Below are 23889 nucleotides of genomic sequence, written 5' to 3'. Positions count from 1 at the left end.
TATACCAAAGTTCGTTATTAACCCTGGTTATTTCATCTAAGTTTATACTGCTTCATTTTCTGTATTAAAAAAAAGAAAAATTGCTTTAATTTTTTTCCAAGTTAACTTTCTGGCTTGTGCCCTTGGACACACAGCTGTTTTTCCTTCTTTTTGCCACTTGTCATTACATTTAAAAAAAAAAAAAAAAGACTTTTTTCTCGAACACAACTATGCCAGGTTTACCAGGAGTTACTCAACATACAGACTCTCAGTCCCAGTAGCAGTTGGTCACGCTCAATGCATCTGGTATCTAGGTGAGCCACATGTTCCCTAGAAGTGCCCACATTGTAAAAATGTTTCAGCCAGATCAGTCATGGCCAAGGATCTACGAATGAAGCACCTTCTCATGGAGAAATCATTGATGCCAGCATCTGACCTGGAGACCAGTGCTTCCCCAGTATAGCTGTCCCCAACACCAGCATCCAAGCAAGGAATGCTTAAACCAAGCAGCCAGTGAAATACAAGCTGCAGTCTTCATCCCAGAGAGAGTGGCCAAAAAGAAGCTTTCTTCTGGCAGGAAATCAGCCCTGGTACCATTGATGTTGACTGCACCAGACCGCAGGACACCAGGAACACTGAAGATACCGATGTTCCAAGAGTAAGACAGCTGCTAAGCCTTCCTCTGCCATCAGCAAATGACCGAAGAAATATTCAGTCATTTGGCATGGAAGGCATCAAAGACTACTGTACCACCTCTGTACTGACAGTGTCCGTGGTACCCGCCACACCAGCACTGGCCCTGCAATCTGTGGTACACACTCCTGTACCAGTGTTTGCAGTACTACTGCTGTTAATAATGCATATAGACCTGGTTTCCGCCTCAGTACCAGGGATGCCAATCTTCAGTACCAGTGCCATCCCCAGTAGATTGGTGCCTATCTTCATCTCCATGCCAACCAGCTCCGAACCATGCTTCTCATCTGATGAGGAAGAAGAGGAGATGTAACCCATGCTGCATTCTTCCAGACACTCCTTGCCCAAACTGCTGCAGCAACTGCCACTACAGTGGCAGCCTTTCCCCCAATGCCTCCTATTCTCACACTGAAAACATGGCCTTTCTGGGACCCATGGGGACAATTATGAGCATAAACACAGACCACACAAAAGCCCCCAAGGCTGGAACCTGCACAACCTCCCTCTATGATCTCCTCCCACTATAAACACCAAGGGGATGCAGATGCGCCTCAGGAAGAAGACGCAGGACTGCCATGTAGAATTTCCTGTTCACCTGAGGAAACGTTAATGCCCTCCCTTCCCCCCTACAGCTGACAACTTCTGGTCCTTCCAGGACCTGTTCAGAAGAGTGGCAGACTTGTTTGAGATGTCATTAGCTGAGATGCCAGAGCCTTGACATCTGTTTGCCAGCATAATTCAGGCCTCACCAGTCACCAGGACAGTCCTTGATAGGTATCTTGGATCTGGCACAGTAATTTTGGGAGACACCTGCCACTCTACTCCCAATGTCAAATAAGGCAGAGAGAAAATACTATGTCTCTGAAAAAGGTGTGAATTTTCTGTTTTCCGATCCAATCATTAGTTGTGGATGCTGTGCAACACAGGGGCAATTAGACCCAATTCAGGTCCACCTTATATGACAAAGAATGAAACAAACTTGATTTATTTGGTAGGGATGCTTACTCCTCCACCTCCTTACAGTTCAGAATTGAGAACTGTTCAGCTCTCCTCTCCAAATACACTTTTAACACTTTCCATTCTTTAACATTTTTTATTGATAAATTGCCTGAGGAAGCAAGAGACCAGTTCAGAGGTATTTTTGCAGAGGGTTCTCTCTTCTCCTCTACATCTCTTCAAGCCTCACTCGACTCAGTGGCCAGTGTGGCCACATCTTTTGCCATGCCAGTTGTGATGAGGAGGGCTTCCTGGTTACATCTCTTGGGGTTCCTTAAAGAGGTACAAAATAGAGTTGAGGACAAAAAGTTATTTGCAGAAACTTCTGCTATGTGTCTACACACATTAAAATACTTATGTGCCACCCTAAAGCCCCTAGGCATGTATATATCACAACCAACTAAGAGGCAAAATAGATTCTACAGTCAGGAATTTAGGTCTATTCCTTATCTACAGGCCCAGAGGTCCTATGACCAGTGAAGGAAACCAAGACAGCCAAAAAGACAGCAGCCACAGGACATATCCTCTTCATCATAGCCCCCAACATCAAGGCAATCCTTTTCAAACCTTGGTAGAAGGTTTGATATCTCTTCCAGCATCTTCTGTGTTCAACCGTTGCTCCCTCCCATACTATCAAGCACCGTGCAGCTTACTTTTGGGGAAGTGTATACTGGAAATAATAACCAGGGAATATTCCATACCTTTCCTGACTACACCCCCTGCCAAACATCCTTCCCCATCCCTATTCAGGGACCTTTCACATGAGAGCCTCTGAGAAGAGGAGATGCAGCCCCTTTTCTATTTAGAGTCAATAGAAGAAGTATCATTATAACACAGAGGAAAGTGGTTTTATTGAAGATACTTCCTTAACCAAACAAAAAAGTGGAAGATGGAGACCCATACTAGAGCTGCAAATTCGAAACAAACACTTGTGCCATGAACACTTCAAAATGATCACACTGTCAACAACAATCCCATTAGTGAGCAAAGGAGATTGGATGTTGTCCCTTGATCTACAAGGCACCTATTTTTGTGTCTCCATATATCCACAACACAGGAGGCTACTACAGTTCGAGATCAAACACTGACATTTTCAGTACCAAGTTCTCCCATTTGGTCTGACTTACAGCCCCAAGGATCTTTACAAAGGTTTTTGCAGTAGTAGCCACCTATCTGAGACAAAGGGACATAATCTTTCTCTGCCTCCTTGACTGCCTGATATTAGCATCCTCATACCAAGACGCCATGCATGCAGTTGGAGATACCTTACCTACATTAAGATTGCTAGGATTTCAGTTCAACTTTGGCCATGACTAGACTAGCCCCCAACTTCGAAGGGGGCATGGTAATTAGGATGTTGGGAGATTACTAATGAAGTGCTGTGCTGCGTATGCAGCACTTCATTAGGCTAAATCTGCCCCACGGCAACTTTGAAGTGTGAAACTTCAAAGTGCTGGCTTGCATGTAGCCACGGGTCAGCTGTGGGTACTTCGAAATGCCCGCACTACTTTGAAGTCCCTTTACTCCTCAAAATTTTGGATACCAGCAAGGCCAGAGCAATACTTCCACCAGAGAGATACCAAAACATTACTGTACTCATAAATGTTGTCCTGCAGAGCTATCAGGTGACAGCAAAACAATGCCAATGACTCCTAGGCCACATGGCAGCCACCAACTTTGTGGTAAACTATGAAAGGCTCCATGTGAGCATGTCTAAACAAAGTTTACAAACCTCCCAAACACTCTTTCCATTAAAAAAAAACAAAACAAACCAAAACAAAAAAAAACCTCAATGTGCATGGTCAAGCTATCCCTGAACTGGTGGCCGAACCCTCACAATGGCTGCCAGGGTATTCCATTCCCAGCCTAAATGCCTGTATTGGGATTACAATAGATGCCTCCCTACAGTCTTTGGAGACCATTCAGGTCAATCTACGGTGCAGGGGTAGTGGTTCCTAATGGAAACAACGCTGCGTATCAGAATCCTGGAACTGAGAATGGTCAGGAAAGTGTGTGAACGCTTCCTTCTGCTCATCAGCAACAAATCAGTAAAGATTTTCATTGACAACACAACCACCATGCACTACACAAACTGCCAAGGGGAGAGGGGAAGGACCATGTTTATACCAATCCATCTCTGGAATTGGTGCATAGCAAGCAAAAGACAAATCTTGGCTACATACCTTGCAAACAAGCAGAATGCAATTGCCTGTGACCTCAGCAAGCATTTCCATCACAACCACAATCTTTCAAACTTTGGGATACTCGGCTATAGATCTTTTTGCAACAAATACCAATGCAAAATGCTCCAAGCATTGCTCCCAAGAAGGACTAGACAAGAACACACTGGGGGATGTGTTTGCAACCACCTGGGTTGCTCCTCTGCTGTATGCCTTCCCTCCGATGCCCATAATCCAGAAGGTGGCATGCAGAATAAAACAGGACAAAGCTTGAGTCATCCTAACATCTCCTGTCTGGCCCAGAGAAGCCTGGTACCCGTATCTCAAACAGATGTCATTGTGTCCATCTTTACGTTACCCACAGATTCCTCCCCTGTTGAAGCAAGACAGAGGAGTGATGCGTCACCCACATGTCGAGCATCTGCACCTCTATGTATGGCTCCTTCAGGGCTGATGACTCTGGAACTGCAGTATTCAACAGAAGTGCAATAATTCTCGTTAATAGCTGCAATCTAGTACTAGAAAGGCATGTGCCAAAAAGCGGTATAGATTCCAGACATGGTGCATAGCTCATGCTCTCTCCCCATGCTTGACACAATTGCCAGTACTTTTTGATTACCTAGTGCATCTTAAACATCAGAGACTTGCTAATGCATCTGTAACGGTCCAAACACAACCAAATAGATGGACCCCAATTCACTATTTGCACATCCTAGCATTAAAAATTTTATCAGAGAGTTAAATAATACTCACCTGCTGATACACCAGGCTATGCTGATGTGGGACCTACACAGGGTACTGTACACACTCACAAGGAAACCATTCAAATCGCTGGTCACATGCTTGTCATTTCACCTCTCCATGAAGGTAGCCTTCCTCACAGAAATCACATCAAACAAAAGGTTTTGAGAACTAATGGTGCTTATGTCAGCCCCTTCATTCACAGCCTTGCAAAAGGACAAAGTGACCCTCAGGCCACAATTCAAATTCTTACCAAAAGTAATCCTTTCTGCCTCAGTCGGCAAATATAGTTACCTGTGTTCTACCTCAAACCATACTCAGACTGCAGACAGGCAGCATTCCATACGCTCAACGTCTGCAGAGCCCTCTTCTATCTGCAGAAGGCGAGAGCTTGTATATAGTTCATCACAACTCTTCCTCTCCACTACAAAGATATCAAAAGGGTAACCAGTATCCAAACAGAGACTATCTAAATGGACCTTGTGATGCACAAGACTGTGCTACAAACTCAACAATCACCCAACACTGAGCATCTTTCCAAACCTCTCCACAAGAATGCAAGTGACATCTTATGTTTTCCTCAATAATGTGCTGCTGGAGGACATGTAACTTGTGCATTTGTTAATATGTTTACAAAACTACACTGTAGACCAGCATGCAGTATAGGCCGCCAGATTTAGCCAGTCCATCTTGGGCATTACAGAGACTGTGACACCAAAGCCCCTCTTTCAGAAAAATCCTACTGCTCCAAAGTCACCTTAGGTGGAGCATCTACAGAGACACTTCTCAAAGAACAAGAGGATTATTCACCTTGTGCAGTAACTGAGGTTCTTCTGCCAGTTATTTAGGTCTTGTGCTGGTCTGTTCTGGCTTCTGTCATGTTGATGGATTTAATTTTTTTATTGTTCTGCATGTTTCTCAAGGTTTGCTTCTTTTTCTCCTCGGGGGTATGCACATTATAACTTACTGTGAAAGTCATGTTGATAGAATCCTTAAATTATATCTGAAATTGCTGTATTTACCATATTTGATGTTTTGCTTAGGCTTGTCTACTTAGAATTTCTGATGTTGAGGAAGCACTTTCAAATGGATTCTGAAGATCTACAGCAGGCATTTGTTTTGGCATGAAGTAGTCTCACTTTTTTTGTTGTATACTTCAGTTCTTCTGCTTCATAAAAAAGGACAGAATGCTGGTGTTAACAATTCATATTTTATGTCCAGGATAATCAAGCTATTTTTCCAAATCTTTTGAAGTTTTATAAAACTGTTTACTGATATTTGTTGTTTGACATCTAGCACAGTTGTCACTATGATTGCACAGCTCGCTGCCTAGATAGATAAAATGACTGACTTACTGTTTTTTCCTCAACTCTGAGTTACTTTGGGAACCCTGACAACCATATTTTTTTTCTTTTTTTATTCACTCTTATTGATGAGCACGTCAGCTTGTTTTGCTGGACTCTGCCAAATGCTCTTTTCCACCCCGCACCCCCCCAAGTGATATGTTGAATTAAGGAAAAAAACTGTCCTCACCAAAAGCAAGGTAATCCAGTTATGCTTTGTCATTTCTTCCTGAAAGTCCTTGGTTGCTTTCCGCAGTTATTTCTTCATGACCAGTGCAAACAATAGTGAGAATAGAAAATGCCTTTGTCTTGCTCCAGTTATTGCTTCAAACCATTGTCTGGTGTAACTATCTCCAACAATACATTCAAAATTATATAGATCTTTGGTGATTCTGATTATTTTTGCTCTTTTTTTTTTTTTTAATAAGCTGTGTCCACACTATAGTTTTGTCTACAGAAGAGGCCTTCTGTTGACAAAATTAGGGAGCGTCCACACTACAAATGTGTTCTCTCTAGAATCTGTCACCAGAACACCACCTTTTTTTCCAGCAGAGTTATACCTTGAAAGTTTGAGGCATAGCACCTCTGTATGCAGGTTCTGTCAACAGAAAATAGAGTAGATGCTCTGGGCGCCCCTGTTTGCAGAGCTTTCAGTTGGCTGTTCTGTTGACAGAAGGCTGGGCAGTGTAGCCACCATCTGTCAACAGAGGGTGTCAACAGGGGGAGCCCCTATTAAGTGTAGACATGTTCTGTTGGCAAAACTCTGTTGACAGTGACCACTATAGACAGAACGTTGTAATGTAGACCGAGCTATAGTGTGCGATAATTCTGTAAAGACTGTCTCTATTGCTCCATTAAAATCCTTCTGAAAACTTATAAAAATTACCTCAGGAAGTGCTTGTTGTGCACTACTTAGTTCTGTAATACATCTGAGAATAATAGTATGGTCGGCACATGATGGCAGAGTCTGAAGCCTGATCGCAAAGTCTGAAACTTTAAACCTTCTAAGATAGAGATCTGTTTGTTTCTTGATACATTCCAGGATGACGATTCCCATGATTTTTCCAGGCACTGAGAGTAGTGTAATTTCTCTTCAGTTATTGAAGTTGGTAAGATCTCCTTGTTCGGCAATTTCTGTAAAGCCTCTTGTTCAACTCTGTAGGGTTCTTCATTACATATTCTACTCCGAAACACAAGGAAAGTCTAGAGGACTCTTTCATTAAATATATCTGTTCAGTAATATTCCCTTTTTTCAACTGCTTTACCATTTTTGAATTACTGATGTTTTTTCTGTTTCTATTACTACAGCTCGTAAATTAATGTCAAACTAGAGTGCTGGATATTCATCATGTATTTCTAGTAGTCTGCTTGGGTGTGGTCTATTTAAATTAGCCTGAAACAGTTCTGACTTTTTTTTTTCCCGTGTTGCTCTTCTATCCTAAGAGTATTTTCATTTGCATCTTTAATAGAGCCTCCAGTACTGCTAAAGTTTCTGATTAGCTGTTAAATTATCTTATGCCAGGTTGTAAGAGCACCTCTTTATCAAGCATTTTCAAGCCCCTTGATGTTTTCTATCACTTTTCTATGCACTTTTAGCTGTTCTAACATTCCTTTTTATCTCTCTGTTGTAACATCTTTGTTTCTTACCACTTGCTTGTCTCGTCACGTGCACTCTCTTAGCTTGCGTGATTTTTTTTGCTTCAACTTACCTTTTTTCACTGCTGCCCAAGTAACATTGCTAATACATTCTTGTGTTTTTTAGGTTTCATTATTGTTTGAATCATCTTAGCTCTTGTTGTTTGGATCATCTTATCTCTTTTTAGATAGTAGTCTTCAGTGTTTTCCTACCGAGTATCAGTGTCTTCATTTTCTTCAACTAACTCTATTACAGCACTGAACCCGTTCTTCAGTTGAAGCCAGAAAGCATGTTTTTGTTTGGATCTTTTAATTGTGTACTGTTGATGTCTGTTCTTTAATTTAACCATTTTCATTCTATGTAACTTGACATTCGGTTTAATGATATAAAGACTAAAGTTACTGCCCACATCTGCTACTCTGTCAACATGTGTGTCTGCCAGTGGGCTGTGGAAAAAATCCTGAAATGCAGAAGTTTTCTGTCTGGTTCTTTGTAGTACTGTCTGGGGAATTCCATCGTGTTTTATAGCTTTCGTTTGAGGAAATACTGTTCCACTTCTCTCAAAGTAGGTTACACTGCAAATTTCTACTAACCATTCACAATTTTGGTTCATGTTCAAATCCCTATTGTACTTGCCCATATAACTTCATCCAGTCCATCCTCATTACTGCCAGTTTTGCACTAAAATCACCCATAGTCACTAGGATATCATGTTTTGGGACCTGAGCTAACACATTTTATAACAAATCCTAAAAAGAATATTACTCATCTGACTTTTTGTTACATGTGTATGGTCTGAATGTGAACTCTAATACAGCTTGAACTTCTCTAAGCTGGCACCCTCAGGACCTGACCAATGCTGGACAAGAGAATTTGCTGGGTTACGGGAGGTCAATATTGTCTAACATCATTACCCATGCTTTCACTGCTTGCTGGGCTCTTAGAAGACATTAGTGGTAAATTACAGCTAAATAACTGCACAGAACACTAAGAACCAGGACTGGTGGCTGGAAACTAGCTTTATGGGACCATGGGAAACTCAGCCACACCATGATAAATGGTCATCCAGCAAACTAAAATCATGCCAGATTACAGATGCTGCTGGACAAGAGAGTTCTAGGTTAGAGAGGTACAACTTGTAATTCTTTCATTAGCTGATTTCTATCTAGTCAGTGACTGTCTGCTTCACACACCATTAGTACTATCAGCTTCATGTATACTACCTATGTTCATGGCATTTGTGTAGTGTTGTGTTTCTTTGAACCTGTCCATCTACATATGCTTATTCCAATTGTATCAAGAGGTATCTATCCATACCTTTTAATTACTTGAGCAGTTTTATTAGTTTCATATTCTATTATCAGATCCCAAAATCTGTTTTTTATTACTGACTTGGCCTTGAGTAACAGGACTTTGTAGGACATGGGTTTCTGTATGCATTTGACCGACGTCCATCATATTCTTCAGCTGAAGTTGATCCCATGTTGAAACCTGCTGCATGCCTATATGGTTCCTGTAGTAAATTTCCTGTGGTTAAAACTGAACCTCTGTAATCCAGAACACTCTTGTCCGGCAACATCTTAATCTTGCATGATTTTAGTTAGACAGATGACTGCTTATCATGGCCGTGGCCAAGTTTCTCACAGTCCCACAAAGTTCTTATTTACAGCCACAAGTCCTGGCTCTCAATGTTCTATGCTGCTGTTTACCTGTAATTTGCCCCTAAATGTCTTCTGAGAGCCCAATAAGCAGAAGTAGTGTTGGTAATCTGCTAGACAATATTGATCTTCTGTAGTCTGGCAAATTCCCTCATTGAGCCCTGGTCGGTTCCCAAGGGAGTTTCAGTCTGTGCATTTGTTTCAACATTGTGAAATTACCAACCCTATGTACAGGCTAAGGTTCATGGCCCATTATTCAGAGGTGCCCATATGCTGACACTACCTATTCGCCACCTGGGAGATGTTCTTGATAGCTTTCGATAACCCTCAGATTAATCAGTTGTATATAAGGAAATTCTGAAAAGCACAAATATTGTAACTATGTAAACTAATTGCAGATAAAGAAGTGGGTCTGTCCCACGAAAGCTCATCACCTAATAAATTATTTTGTTAGTCTTTAAAGTGCTACTGAACTGCTTTTTTGTTTTGCAGATTAAGATGTTGGAATGGCATTGGGATCAAAGGGGAATAAGGTTCAGTAAGCATTCTTTAAATGCTGTTAGCAGTATTATTGGGCTTTCCCAACTCAGTTAACTATTTTACTGACAGGCATTAACTATATTTGAAAAGCTATCTCATGTGATATGTTAGCCCTAAAGAAAAGCTGGAAGACTGTACTAGGAGAGGTAGTTGCTGTAATTACCTAATTTCTCCCTCTCTCCCCATCACATTAGAGGTCACTTGTGGGGCATTTAGGAGCCATCTTTACTGCAGCTGCCTGTATAATAGCTAGCCCGTGGATATAAAAGGCAGCATATTTCCATTATTGGTGCTGAGTAGCTTTTACTAACTGCAAATATTTACATAATAAATTTTTGAAAAGGAAAACATTAATATGTCTAATTTCATCTTTGCAATATAAATACTTTTCTATGAATGTATGATTTAGTTATTTTATAGTTAGCCTGTGGGAAATGTTTAGTTCAAAACATTTTCTTTCTAGAAGGCTCACAGACCATCTTAATATGTACCTTTATATACGTACAGTACCTTTCAGTTTTTATATATATATATATATATATATATATATATATATATATATATATATATATATATATATATATATAAAATAAAAGTGTTACATATTTCTGGATTCTGAAACTATCTCAGTACATTCTATCCTTATCATGCTTATGATTTTCTCCAGTTGGGATTGACTGAGAAATTTCTCGGAATAAGAAGCAGACATCTGACATTGTCCTGAGCAATAAGGGGGAGGAAGCATTGCATTGCTTTTTAACTTCTCTTGTGTGGCTTCTTTATGCCTTTCAAGATTGCTTTTATAAATAGCTTCTTTTGCAAACCCTGCTGGTTTTCTTGCAAGGGGAAATTAATACAGAGCTTAAATGTAAAAATGATCTTTTGTGTGCACGCATGAGAGATTCAAGAAAGACTTCATGATGGTGTGGTATAAATACTTGGAAGGAATTGAATATGCTATATTCAAAACCACCATAAATTTTAGACATGGTTTTGCTCTTCTGTTAAATACGTAAGATACATAGAATTCACAATGGTGTACTTGTAGGGGTTTTTTTTTCTCTTTCCCCTTCCCTTTCTTCCCCCATGTAGCTGATTTTTTTTTCCGGCTTTTTTCTTCAGTTTTTTTTTTTTCTTTTTGCTCTCAGTTATCTGTTCTTCTCCAGATTTGAAGAAGCAGGTCTGTTCCACAAAAGATCATCAGCTAATAAATAATAGTCTTTAAGGTGCTACAGGACTGCTTTTTTGTTTTGTTACATTAATAAAACATTAGCTCTATATTACATTGGAGCCCAGATAGGCATTGTTTCAGTAAACCATGCCCAGGGACTCTCCAGCAATGCTGGGCCCCCGACAGGTGGTGGGAGACGCCACAAAACAAACCCTCACCACTTTTTAGGTCCCGGAACCCGCCCCCGTGGCCTTTGTTGGGGTGTGCCCCTAGGGGATGCAGACCTACGCTGGCACCCCCTGGGAAGACTGAGGTCGAGGAGAGCAATGAGGCAGGCAACAGAGATGTGAAACACAAGTGGTTTATTAATACACTAGGAAGGAACGGGAAGTATTATTGCCAGTCCTATTCGAATATCAGTAAACACTTACTTGGATTAACAGAAAGATGACCATTTTTCATACCAGACTGTGACGTGGTCTCAGGTAAATTAGGCCCAGGGCCAATTCAAGGGAAAGTAACTCTTACCGGGGACTGGGTTGCTACTCCGATCCCAATAATAATAGTGATTCTTTGAAAGGCTGATGGAGGTTGTTTACCTCTCTATCAAGCCAAATAGATAAGACAAGGAGAGGGGAGGCCACGCCTTCACCCTGGTAAGTATTCTTTGTTGGTACCAATATTTTAATAAGCTAATAACATTTTTTCCCCAACTAGGTTATTAATAAACTAACAATTATTGCCTATAATTTACTACTAAAACGGTTTAACAGTCCTATCTATTACTAACTTAATTAACAATCCTATCTATCACTAAGGTTCCTATTAATAAAACAACTTATCTATTAAAACTAACATTTAAAAGAGCTATCTATGATAAACAAATTAATTGAAGTGGTAACAGTTCGGAACTAAAGGAAGTCTTAAGTGTCTTTTGCACTGGAACCCAGCCAGCAGCCAGCAAGGCCCGGCCTAAGGTCGGTCCTTGGGGTACTGTGCCTGCCCTGCCTGACAGGCACACAGCAGGGGGATCAGCCCTGCTCCCCTACTAGGGGTCCCTTAAGCTACTGGCAGGAAAGGTATCGCCTTGTCTGCAGGCCCTGCGCAAAGCACAGGCCTGCCGGTAGGTTAGGATACTTGTTTGATAAAGGTTTGTCACGTCCGGTAGTAGATCGCTGCTGGCTGAGCAGGCGGGTGCTGCTGGACTCGTGGCGGGCCCTGGGGTTCGCAACACCAGAGACGCAGTACCTGCGTGGACGCAGGCCAGTTCGACCTCTGGCGTGCTCGCTCTTAGGGACACCGCACTGCTGCCAAAGCCGCTGCCACAGGAACGCAGGATGGTGACAGTCTTGCACTTCTCTTGGGTCTTTGCCCCAAAGGGCTGGCCTAGGGACTTGGCGGATGCTCTTGCGAGCCATGCCTTCCCGTCCAGGGCCGCCTGGAATGGGCTGCATGCCCTGCTTTTATAGAAGGGCCTCATGAATAATTCAAGATCATTACCATGCAGATAAAGTCCTCAACTAGGTCCACACTCTGATGGAAAGTTCTGGATGGCATCCAGGCTCACCCAATCAGATTGCTCCTATGCAAATCTGAATACCCCTGACTCATGAATATGGATGCGTGCATGGAACAATTCAAATTCCCGGGGGAGCTACTGGTCAAAAAGAACCGCTACAGTGTTGCCGATGGGCAAGCAATAACAATTTAAAGCTTCATGTATCTGTGGGGATTTTTATCATACAGTCCCTTCCTGCCAAAATCATGCTGTCCCTGACTCATGGGGGTGAGAATGCCTGTGTAGATGGTTTATACATGACAAATCACATAAGCATAGGCTTAACTTTAAGGAGATTAAAGAGTAGTCACCTGCTGGACACACAGATATATTTGTTGTCTAAAACATACTGACTCCTTTGAAAGGGATCATCAGTACACATTCATAACCCAAAACACAACAGACTTAAGGGTCTACAAGTGTAATTCCTTATCAACACAATCAGCAGTTTGTGCTGTCACCCTATTAACCTCATTTCACTTGACTTAACCAAACTCCAGTACCCAGTTGTGTTCACAGACTACTCAGCCCAACAAAAAAAATCCATATTAATTTCAATATATAACCAACCATAGTGCACGGAGACAGTTCCTCCCAATCAAACTGAGTTCCAACCACAGATGAATTAAGAATAGTTACCTACTAAAGAACACAGAGGCAAAACCTAATAATGTGGTATTTTGTGCATAACAACCATATTACCATAACATTGAACATATGCTTGAGTGTGTTTCTGAGGAACCTACATATGCTACAAGTTATGGGTAGAATTGCACTGAATTACATTTGTTTTTTTTAAACCTATCTCATTGCAATGTGCCAGGTGGCCTGCATCTCCTGGGATGCTAATGTATTTGGCAGCCCTGTCAGAGCTGCTTGCTGAAATCTCATGCATCCAGCACAACCTCTTGAGTTGTTTGTCTTCCAAACACCCAGTGGCAGATGAACCAGTAGTTTTGTTGCCTGTTCTTTCTGTGACTCCTGTCAGGCAGGAGAAAATACCGTAAAGGCACCAAAATCAATGAAGAAAACTGGGGGAAAGAGAGGAAAATGGGGAGACAGTGTTTGTCACAGGGAAAAATAAACTCCTTCTTTAGGTGTCCCTCATGTGCCCTAGCTACTAAAGGCAACAACCCTCTCCATTTGGACCTGTCAACACTAACGGTAACCCACAGCATCTGTCACTCTATATCCATCTAACCTAGAAATTTCCAACCCCCTATTACTCCAAATCCATGTTCTATGTACCCTCATGTGCATTTGCCCTGGGAGTTTGTCATGAAAATTCCCAACAGCAGCAAAGACCTCCCCATGCTTCAAGAGTTGCAAGCCTCAGGTATCCACATACCCAGGTGCTATGATGTGTGTGAAATACATTTTTTTTTTGGTTTGTTTTATATATTACTTTTATTGAAAGAATTGCCTAATAGTTTGCACTAACAGGAAGGATTCTATACTGGAATCTTGCAGATAGTACAATATAGAGAAATATGAATGCTTTATCAGCTCTAGCCCCTTTTTGAAGAGATGTAAATTATGAAATAGGACAGTCAAGAAATTTGTTCCTTCTGTACTAAGGTGTAAAACCAGACTAGCTGTGGATGCCATTGTGCCTATGGTTACCTGTTCCCTAGGCCTGCGTGGAAGAGTTAGGCTCTCCAGTGACAAATTGCTAGTATCGTCAGTCTGAATTTCAATTCAGGGAAAAAAGTAATGGAATCTTACAGTGCCAAAAACGTACTAATGATCATATCTCAAAATAGCCATTACTAGTTTTGAAAGATGTTCGAACTTGAACTTAAGACTGTCATATTTGTTTTGCGATCTGTGATTAAATAAAGAAGAGTTTGTTTGAAAAGGGTGCATCTTGTACCTCTGCAGCAATGGGGTATATTTGCAATTCTGGAATGATTCTGACTGCTGCTAGTTATAATATGAATTGACTGAATTTATGGTTTTCTAGTATTGCTGTATCCTGGATATTGGGCTTTAGTGTTTTAAATTATATTTATATATTTGATCGCAGGTGTCATAATTTAATTTTAAATAATAAAAAGATGGTTGAATAAAACATGGTGGGGAAAGACTTCAGTAGCATCTAAATGATTTAGAAGCCTGAGGCTAGAGCCACACTACAGCAGAAGATTGACCTGCTGAGGACTGATCTTCTGGGTTTTCATTTCACGCATGTGCGAAATGAAGCTCCCAGTGGTCGAAGTCGACCCTGTACTTCTCAGGAGAGGCGAAGAGTAAGGAAGGCCAAAGGGAGAAATGCTCCCATCAAGGTTCTGCTATGTGGACAGACATGGAAGTCGACTTCTTTGTCTAGTATGCACATAGCCTAAGTACTGCTCTCAAAAGGAGTGAAGCACTTTTGGGCAAGATTTTCAAAGATGTTTAGAGATGTAAAGTAGGCATTTCAGAAGTACCAAAGGAGGTCATTTGCCTTACTCTCAGATTAATGGGAGCTAAGTAGATAGTTTTGAAAATCCCTAAAAGTATTTGTTTGCATATTTTAGGCACCTAAATACCTTTGAACATCTACCCCCTTGGAGCCTGCATCTAAGAAACAGTTTTTGAGATAACAGGCACACTATTCCAGCATCTCTGTACCCCTCCTGCAATGAGGTTTACAGGGATACCTTGAAATAGCTCTTTATTTCAAGCTTAGGCTGTCATGTAGACATAGCCTAAGAGTAGTTGAAAGCCTAAGTTATGTGGGGTTTGGACATCAATTTAAATGACGTTGTTAAATCCTGAAGTTGACAAGTATATTTATTTTTAATTTTTGTAACCCTCCCCCTCTAATTCAGTTGAAAAGTGTGAACAGTTATTATGTTTGAAGTATCTCATACCCCCTTTTTTAAATTCTGAGATCATGCTGATTTAACTATTTCTTCCTGCTTAGTCTACCCTTGACTTATATATAGGTATGTATTGGATGAGATTGGCCGTTGCGTTGTTAAAACAAAACCAGAAAACCACATTCCTTTTGGTCATGTTTGCATTGGTAACAGACTTGCTTTTTGTTGTGGTTGTTAGTTTTGAATGAAAAGGGACCCTATATACCAGTTGTTTTGTGGGGTATGAAATAGTGAGGTTGTGTCTTATTTTTCAGATATAACTCTCCAAAAAGAAAGGATGGTATTGAGGATGTGTATTGGAGGGGAAAAGTTCCCTTCTAATCTAGATTCTGAAGAATGTGTCTCTTTGCATTTATTCCCTGCAGTTGCCTTCAATACCTTTTTTACTTTTTTCAACCATAGGTCCTTATGCCAAAACACTTACTCACCTGTGCACTTCTGTTTGTTCACTCAGAACTACTTAGATAAGTGAGTCTAGATGTGAAGATGGATGCATAAAGAATAGAGAATTGGGTCCTTCAGTTGAGGACAAAGTTCATGCTTCAGTTATGCAAAACCCCAGTGATATTAATGTTACCTTTTTTTTGTTTTTGTTTTACCAAATAAGTCAATTATGGGTTACTTGTCTTACATCTTCCCAAGGTGTTACCTAGACCTGAAGGAAACTTTGTAAGATAGTTTAATTTACTCAAGGCTTCATAGACTGTTTTATGGCTTTGGAGACCTTTGAGCAATCGGTGTGATTGATGCTGGCACATATTTTCATTACTAAATCCCAGAATCCAAGTACAGTATACATTCGCAGTGTATTTAATATCTAGATTAATGCTGGGAGGGAAGGAGGTGAGTATAAACTATAGGGTATTTCTTTCATTAATATTCATAAGCACTAATCTGCATATTTGACATCCATCCAAGATGAATTGGTAGTAATGTCCTTCATGCTAATAAAGGTAGGCCGTTATAGAGATAGACTTAGTGTCTTCACAACACCCTTAATCCACTTTGTTCCCACTAGCTAAAGGAGATGCTGCTATTTCTTCATCCTGGTACAGGGGAATGTATCTGGTCTAATCTTAAATAAGTGGCAGGTTCTGAAGTAGGGGTCAACTAATTAACAATTATATGAGATTATATTTCTTCCTTGGTTAAAAATTTATATTTCCAATTGTAAAAACCTAATAAATTGGAGTTAAAATTTTGCTTAATTCCATTACATTCTGGTTTTTTATTATGATGTTTTTTTAAATAGGGGTTTTCCATTTCACCCTTCATTTTTTTCAGAGACAGTGGACTCATAGCAATTAGTATTCAACATAATACCTGCCCCAGGACAAATCTGGCAGCTTTCATGCACTCTGAAAAAAATTTCGGAAAAAAGTATTTGTTATCCCTAAACTAGATGCTCACAGAGCTGATGCTTCTAAAATCTTTCTCCTGGGGAACAGCATAGAGGAACAGTCTTAAAAATGAGGAAGCCAGTCAGTTTGATTTGCATTTAGAAAAGATCAAACTTTCTCCACCTGCTCCATGAGCAGAACACCTAGTTATTCATCTCTGCCACCTCCCACTCCCCCAAAAATTAATTTGCGTGTTTGTATTTACCTTGCAGAAGTTGTGTGATGTGCCTAACAATCCATTAGCTTTACTAAAGCAGTTTAAAAATTAGGGAACCGATATGCACACACTTGCCTGTGACTCCTCCATTCCAACAGTGGGTATAGCAAACCCCATAACCATTCTCTGTACCTCTCTGCCACAGCACCCAGGAAACATTTCTTTTGCCTTGTGTGCTTCTGATTTATATCTCTAGTGTAATTCTAGCTAGTTTTAATCTTTAACCAGTTGGTTGGAACTAACATTTATGCTGGTCCAAAAGACATTTTCATGTATGAAGTGTTCAAAATCCCTTATGGGGCATTTTGCATTTGTGGAGATGTCCAGAGCAGGTGGTGAAAAGGTCATAGATGGGTGTGATGTTTTTAAAGATGGGGCAAGCATTACAGAGGAAGTAGGACGAGGAATGATAAGAGGTGATGACGAGGGATGATTATGAAAGGGAGGAACAAGGGGAGCAGAAGTGGTGATAGGGGAATAGATGGAGCTCCAGGTATGGGGCAGATGTCACTGGATATAGTAGAGCAGTGTGTTGGATTTATGTGGTTGGGAGGAGGAGAGGGGCAGGGATGGGGTGGAGAATGAGACTATGTAGAGCTAATGGGAACTATAGATGGTCAGGATAGTGGGACAGAGGAAGAAGTGGGTGGTAAGTTTCAGGATCTATCTCAGTGATTTCAAAACAGAATATCCAATTTCTTAACAAAACTCAGGTGGTTTGCACATCTAACTTTTTGTCTGAAATCTCTTGTCAAGGTAGTGATGGTACTTGAGGAGTATCAAAGACTCCTTCAGAAGAAAATAGTTTTAAGGACCACAGAGGCTAGATCGTTACTATCAATAACCTAAGTATATTATTCATAACAAAAGGACCTGTGCCAGATTACTGGATCAATAATTGCTATTTGCTAACAGGGTTTCCAGAAAAGCAAAACTAAACTTCAGTCAGCCAGAAAACCACCTAATTTATCTGTCTAGTATAATGTTAAGCATTTTTATTATGGATAAATAGGAAGCTCAGAAGGAATTTGTTCTCAAACCAATCAGTATGCACTTGATCTGCAGTAACATAGTGAGAAACTGTTTCACTTTTAGAGTGCCGGTATTAATCAGTACAAACAATTGATGTAGATGTAATCACTGTCTAACAGAAATAATGTCACTGTAATGGAACATTGTCACAGGATCGATGTCTCCTGTTTTGAAAATAAACCCCTCAGCTTTGCCTTTGCACTTATGTACCAGCAGGAAACCATATGATCCAATTCAGTTGACATAACCTCTTAAACAGAGCTTTGAATGTTCTATTGTGGGAATATCAGTCCCAGTATGTTTGGGGAAGAAGACTATCCGTGATCATTCTCACATGCTGGATCACACAGTCAGTTTTCTAGTGGGTGGAGACAGGACTAAATGAATTGTGAAGTACAAATCTTTATCTGATATAATCATTCTTAAATGGTGAATTGTAGTGATTTCTTATTTTTTGGATCCAGTAATCACTCAGTCACTGTGCTCACACAGTGGTGCATAGCCATTGTCTTCTGTGTGTGGCAAAGTTCCCTGTAAGCTGTGTGACCACCTATTTAGCACCATGCACGTGCCCAAGGAACCCACCAGGGACCTGCCGCAGCTGGGAAGAGGGCCGCCCTAACCTTCGGCCCCAACCTAGCCCAGCCTCTAACCTGCTGTGGCCAGGGAGAGGAATAGCCTGCAGCCAGTGCCAGCCCAAATGTGCCTCTGCTGGGGTAGTCTGGCCTCAGCTCCAGGAACCTGTGGGGGCAGGAGTGCAATACCTATCCTGCCATCCCCAGCCCTGGAGCCGCTACAGCAGGGAAAGGTGCCTCTCCTGCTTCAAGGAGAGGGAGATGGGGGTGGAGAAGAGTCCTTTTCCTTGCGGTAGTCCCGTCGCACCCTCCTTAGCCCCAGATGCATCCACCCAATAGCCTCAAGTCCCCGGCCGGAGGCCTTCCACCCCAGTACTTCATCCTCTATCCCAGCCCTGAGCCTGTCATCCGAGGCCACACTGCAGAACCCATACCACCACCCAGAGTACTCACACCCTTACACCTCCACCCAGGCCAGTGCCCCCTCACACACTTAGGAATCCTTGGCTCCATCCCTGCAACATACAAGTTTTGTTTATATGCTCTATTTGAGAGAGAGAGAGAGAGAGAGAGTGTGTGTGTGTACATAAAATGCATTTACCTTCCATTTCCTGTTCAGCGGCACTCACCTTGAGGGTTTTTTATTTTTATTTTTGGGGGGAGGGGAGAGTGGGTGTTTTTCAATGGCAGCTGACATACTACTCCCCCAGATAAGTTCTTTTGGGCTCTCAGCTTGATTTTCCTAAATGATTTCATGGGCCAGCCTTACGATCGTTGTTTTCGTTCATTTCTTTTCTCTGAAGACTGTTCTGGGGAGTTGTTCACGTATGAGTAGGGGAATTGCATGCACTCTCCTTACTTAATTAACCCTTAGGTAATTTTTCACTTAGACACTGATGCAGGAAAGAAGTTGAGCATGTGCACAACTTTTCAAACTCAGATGGTACTATGTGTGTGCCTAAAGCCAAACACACGCCAAAGTGTTGGGATCTATTGGGTCCTAAGCAAAGGAGTGCTCAGGGCTGATCCCAGTTTTCTCCTTTCTGAAAGTTGAGGTGTCTGTACATTTTGTGCCCAGATCCCAAAGTCTGAGTGTCTCTCTACTCCCTATTCTGGCCCTTTTTCAGGAAAGCACCTAAATACATGTTGAATTTGGCATTTTTGTGTCCAGACCCCAAGAGCTGTACTGGATTTAAAAAAGCGTCCTAAAGGATGGCTTGTTGATGGAATTACAGAGGCTTACTTGGCCAGGGAAAGACCACGGTTTTTCCCAAAGCCATCACTTCTTGCAGACAAGCAGACCTCTCCCACAGGATTTGTACAGTGTAACAAGGTTACATATACCCTACTATGTGGGATTTGCAGAGTAGGTTTGGAAGGCTCCCTTTCTGAGGTAGTCCTACCTTTCTCTCTCACACACGTACACACAGGAGTATGGTCAATGGGCATTGCTTAATTTTTTTTCTTTTGTTAATTTCTTTATGGGCTCCTATAATGACATGATTTCAGGAAGCTAAGGTTGACTCTTTGAATATGTTGTTATTTATTAATGTGTATTGGGTTATAGTTACTGCTGTGCAATTCAGTTAGACCTTGGGCGATGTTCCCTGTAAGCTCTGTGGTCACTCGGGGCAATTCAAATGCCACCCAGGTGATTAGCAGAGTGCCCACATCTGGGTCCTTTTTCTGCTGGAGGTGTACATTTTCACATACCTTGGTGCACATAAAAGTTATTCATGAATGAATGAAACAATCTGCACATGGATGGAGAAAATTAGACAAGGTATTGGCTTGGGGAGGGGGTTCATCTATAAAGCATTTGGGCCTTGAGACTCTCTACTAGAATGTCCCTTCTTGGTTCAAATCACACGTCTGACAGTGCTGTCTTCTCATGTTTTTGTTTTGGGATTTTTGGGGTGGGGGGGCGGAAGGAAGGAGGTGAAGGGGAGAGAGATGTTTAGTCAGAGATTTTTCCCCTCTACCCTAATTTTACTGATCTGCCTATCTGCACCAAGCAGCCAAAATTTGCCCTCTAAGATTTAACTAATAGCCTCAAGTATCAGAGAGGTAGCTGTGTTAGTCTGTAGCTTCGAGAACAACAAGAAGTCTTGTTGCACCTTATAGACTAACAGATATTTTGGAGCATAAGCTTTCATGGGCAAAGACCCGCTTCATCGGATGCATGAGTGTAGCTCGCATCTTACAAAGGCAACTTCTCTGCCCTGGGTGTTAACATCTCCCCATTAGACTCTGACAATGGCTCACATCCCCCTGTCTGATCTGACTTTTGTTTTTTCCTCTTTTGATACCTACTATTGATACGGGGCCATTTCCACCTTGCTGAATAGACCATGTCAGCTCTGGCCCTTCCTTTTTCTGGGACCCCATTCTTTAAAAGTCCCTTTGAAACCACCCCCCCACTCACGCATCTGATGAAGTGGGTCTTTGCCCACGAAAGCTTATGCTCCAAAATATCTGTTAGTCTATAAGGTGCCACAAGACTTCTTGTTCTAATATCCGGAGAGATCCTTGAGAAAAGATTATATCAAAAGTCAGTGCTTTTTTAAGTGCCAGTACTTGCTGGTACCGAGTACTGGCCACTCCACAGCCCCAGCCATAGGATTGGCTGGGGGTAGGGAGCAGGGAACCTTTTTTGTTTTTGTTTTTTGTTAAAAAACCTGTCAAAAAAGATACTGTCAAAAGTATTGTCCATTTTGAAAGCGATTGCCATTCATACAGCTTGTGTCTGAAAGGCAACCTAATTTTTAATGTCATGCTAAGCTATTCAACTTTATCTTTTTGTAAATCATTATGTAGTGGTGGTTTAGAACAGGAAAATGACACTCCCCAAATTAGGAAAATTGTGAGAGCAAATCCACTGTCTGTCAAATCTGTACAAATGATACGGTGTAAATTGTCTGCAACAGAGTAATGAGAATTTATGTATGTAGACAACATTGAATGAGATAAAGCCCCAGTTTATATATTAAATTTTATATTTAAAATTAAAGTTACATCTGTTGTGAACTCTAGGCACTTGCTAAAGCCACGGTCTATAAGAAGTACATTTTAAAAATGCTGCGAATAGTTATTTAAGCTTCCAGATACCCTGGCTTAACAGCTCCTTTCACTCCATCAAAATTCCATGGAACAGTATGTAAGAGCTGTTTGAGTATTCACTGTTCCAGTGAAATATTCCATTGTAAGATGGTTACACATGAACCAGATCCTATCTTAACTTTTAATGGTAGTGGAGTAGTCTTCAGGCACTGGGCTGACTTCATGTAGACTAGTATCCTGGTAACTCATAGCACAGATAAACCATTTTAAATAAATAACTAAATATAAACTAAGTAACAGGGTATTTTAGTGCAGCAGTCTACCCATATTACAGAATGTGCAAAGAAATACTGTGGTTTTTTAAAGCAGTTAATAGACAAATTTTTTGCCATTAAATGACTGCATTTGAAATACAGCAATTTACAGTATATTGAACTAGAAAGAACTTTAATAAAAAAGGCTCTACTAAAATACATACATGTGCATATATTTATGATGTTACTTAACTTTAAACCTCACTAAAAACACAAGAAATATACATTCAGTAGCCAAGAGTTTCATAAATTTAAACAATGATAAAACCATCCGGGTCAATAAAAAACATTTACTTCACAGTTAAATGTAGTTGCTAAAAAGTCAGACTTATAATGTTCCTCTTTAAGCAAATGTGGGTAGGTATAGAAGTTCAGCATTAATGGTGACATAAATTTCTTTAAATACATATTCAACGTACGAAACAATTTCTAAGAATTGTTTTCAGAAACTAATATTCTCCTTGATGGAAAATAAGTGATACTCACTGCAGCTGTATAATGTGGCAAAATAATTCTCCTTTCCTTTTTCCTTTTTAATTATATGATTTATGCTCACTGTGGTAGTCAGAATTTTACTTTCCTAAGAAAGTATGGAGCAGCTAGTCTTACTTAACTCATAATATATGAATGCAATTCTGAATATACTGTAACTTGTCTCTGTTAATATGTAGGAAACCACTCTCCTGTGTCACACAGCATATTAAGTTGTAGAAGAGATTCATGATTCAATAACTAATTACTGCTTTACTGTAGACAAAAACAAGAAATAGACCTTATCTGTTGCTTACATTATACTAGAACTATGCTAGGTGTTTCTGGGGAATTAACACCTGGTTTTGAAACTTGTGAGGATCTGGCCATCATTTGAGATTGCATTTCTTTTAGGGTTTTAATTCTCTTTCTTTAGGAAATTCCTAACTGGCTGTGTCACGTTGTGTGCTCCGTACACTCCAATTGGCATGGAAGGATGGGGACTGCTGCCATAAATTAGGTCAGTAAAGCTGAAGTTTACAATACAAATATTTACTGACTGAGCTAAGGAAAAAAAGTCAGACCAGCAAAATTATGTTTTCGTATTGGAAAACAGAGCTGTTTTATAGTGATTTAAAAGTAAGACCAGTTCATTAGCGATTAAAGATGAAGATTTGAAAAGCAGCTCATGTTTTAGGCAGGTAGGAGGAAAACAATCAGAGGATGACTCTATGGGACACAAGTAAGAAGGTTCATTAGGTAGAGTTACAGGGATATGCATTACTATGTTGTCATGTTTAATATCTCAGCTTTTGAAAGCAAAAGAATGTTTAAATACCCTCAGTTTAAAGAGAGAACTAAATTCAGAAATAGTAAACATTGCAACAAAGCCAGTTTTTATCTGCTGAAGACTTTAAAAAGTTTTCCTTTGAATTCAGAAGGTTAGAGAGACTCCCTAATAACAGCATTGTCAAATAATAACATCCTAACAAGGACGGATTAAACTGTGCCTGATGGTAGGGGAAAAAAATCTCTCAAGTGAAAATGTGAAAGAACAAACAGGACATTTGGGGGCAGTAAGTCAATAATACTGTCAAAGAAAAGGCAACGTTCAAAGGCTTATGGGGAAATGCCAGTTATAATTTAAACTCATATGATAAATACATCCACAATAAAATTTTCTCCTTGAGTTGGGCCAGCATTTTACCATAAGAAATTCTAATTTCAGACGTAATCTTGCAGGTAAACATTTATAAATATGGGACACAGATATTTCTGTTGTGTTTTTATAACTTGAGCAAGAGCACTTTAATACAAATGCCATTCTTGTGCTTTGGTGTTTAATAACTTGCCCATAAAAGTTAACTCTGAAGCTGGACCTTGAGACTGAAACTGAAAATACAAAATACTTTAAATCTGAAGTTTACTAAGAATGGGGGGAACCACATCAGCTCCAAAAAT

The 23889-nt window shown here is 40.6% G+C and overlaps 1 protein-coding gene across 9 annotated transcripts in view; it reads left to right on the top strand.

The window, feature by feature from the left end:
* The window catches only part of TBL1XR1 (TBL1X/Y related 1), a 212848-nt gene that overhangs the window by 135246 nt on the left and 53713 nt on the right, over nt 1-23889 (top strand). For 2 of the 9 annotated variants that reach the window (XM_075003877.1, XM_075003872.1), the window contains one exon: nt 22865-22948. The exons of 5 other annotated variants lie outside the window; for them this stretch is intronic. The gene's annotated coding sequence lies outside the window, so the exon portion shown is untranslated. Of the gene's footprint in view, nt 1-708; nt 6133-22864; nt 22949-23889 lie in introns of those variants that run through there. 2 more of the 9 variants (XM_075003876.1, XM_075003871.1) reach the window with 2 other exon arrangements.

The sequence above is a fragment of the Carettochelys insculpta genome, chromosome 10 (genome assembly GCF_033958435.1).
Source record: "Carettochelys insculpta isolate YL-2023 chromosome 10, ASM3395843v1, whole genome shotgun sequence".
NCBI lineage: Eukaryota > Metazoa > Chordata > Testudines > Carettochelyidae > Carettochelys > Carettochelys insculpta.
Note: the sequence above shows the minus strand (reverse complement) of the source record. Positions and strands in the feature narration are given on the sequence as shown.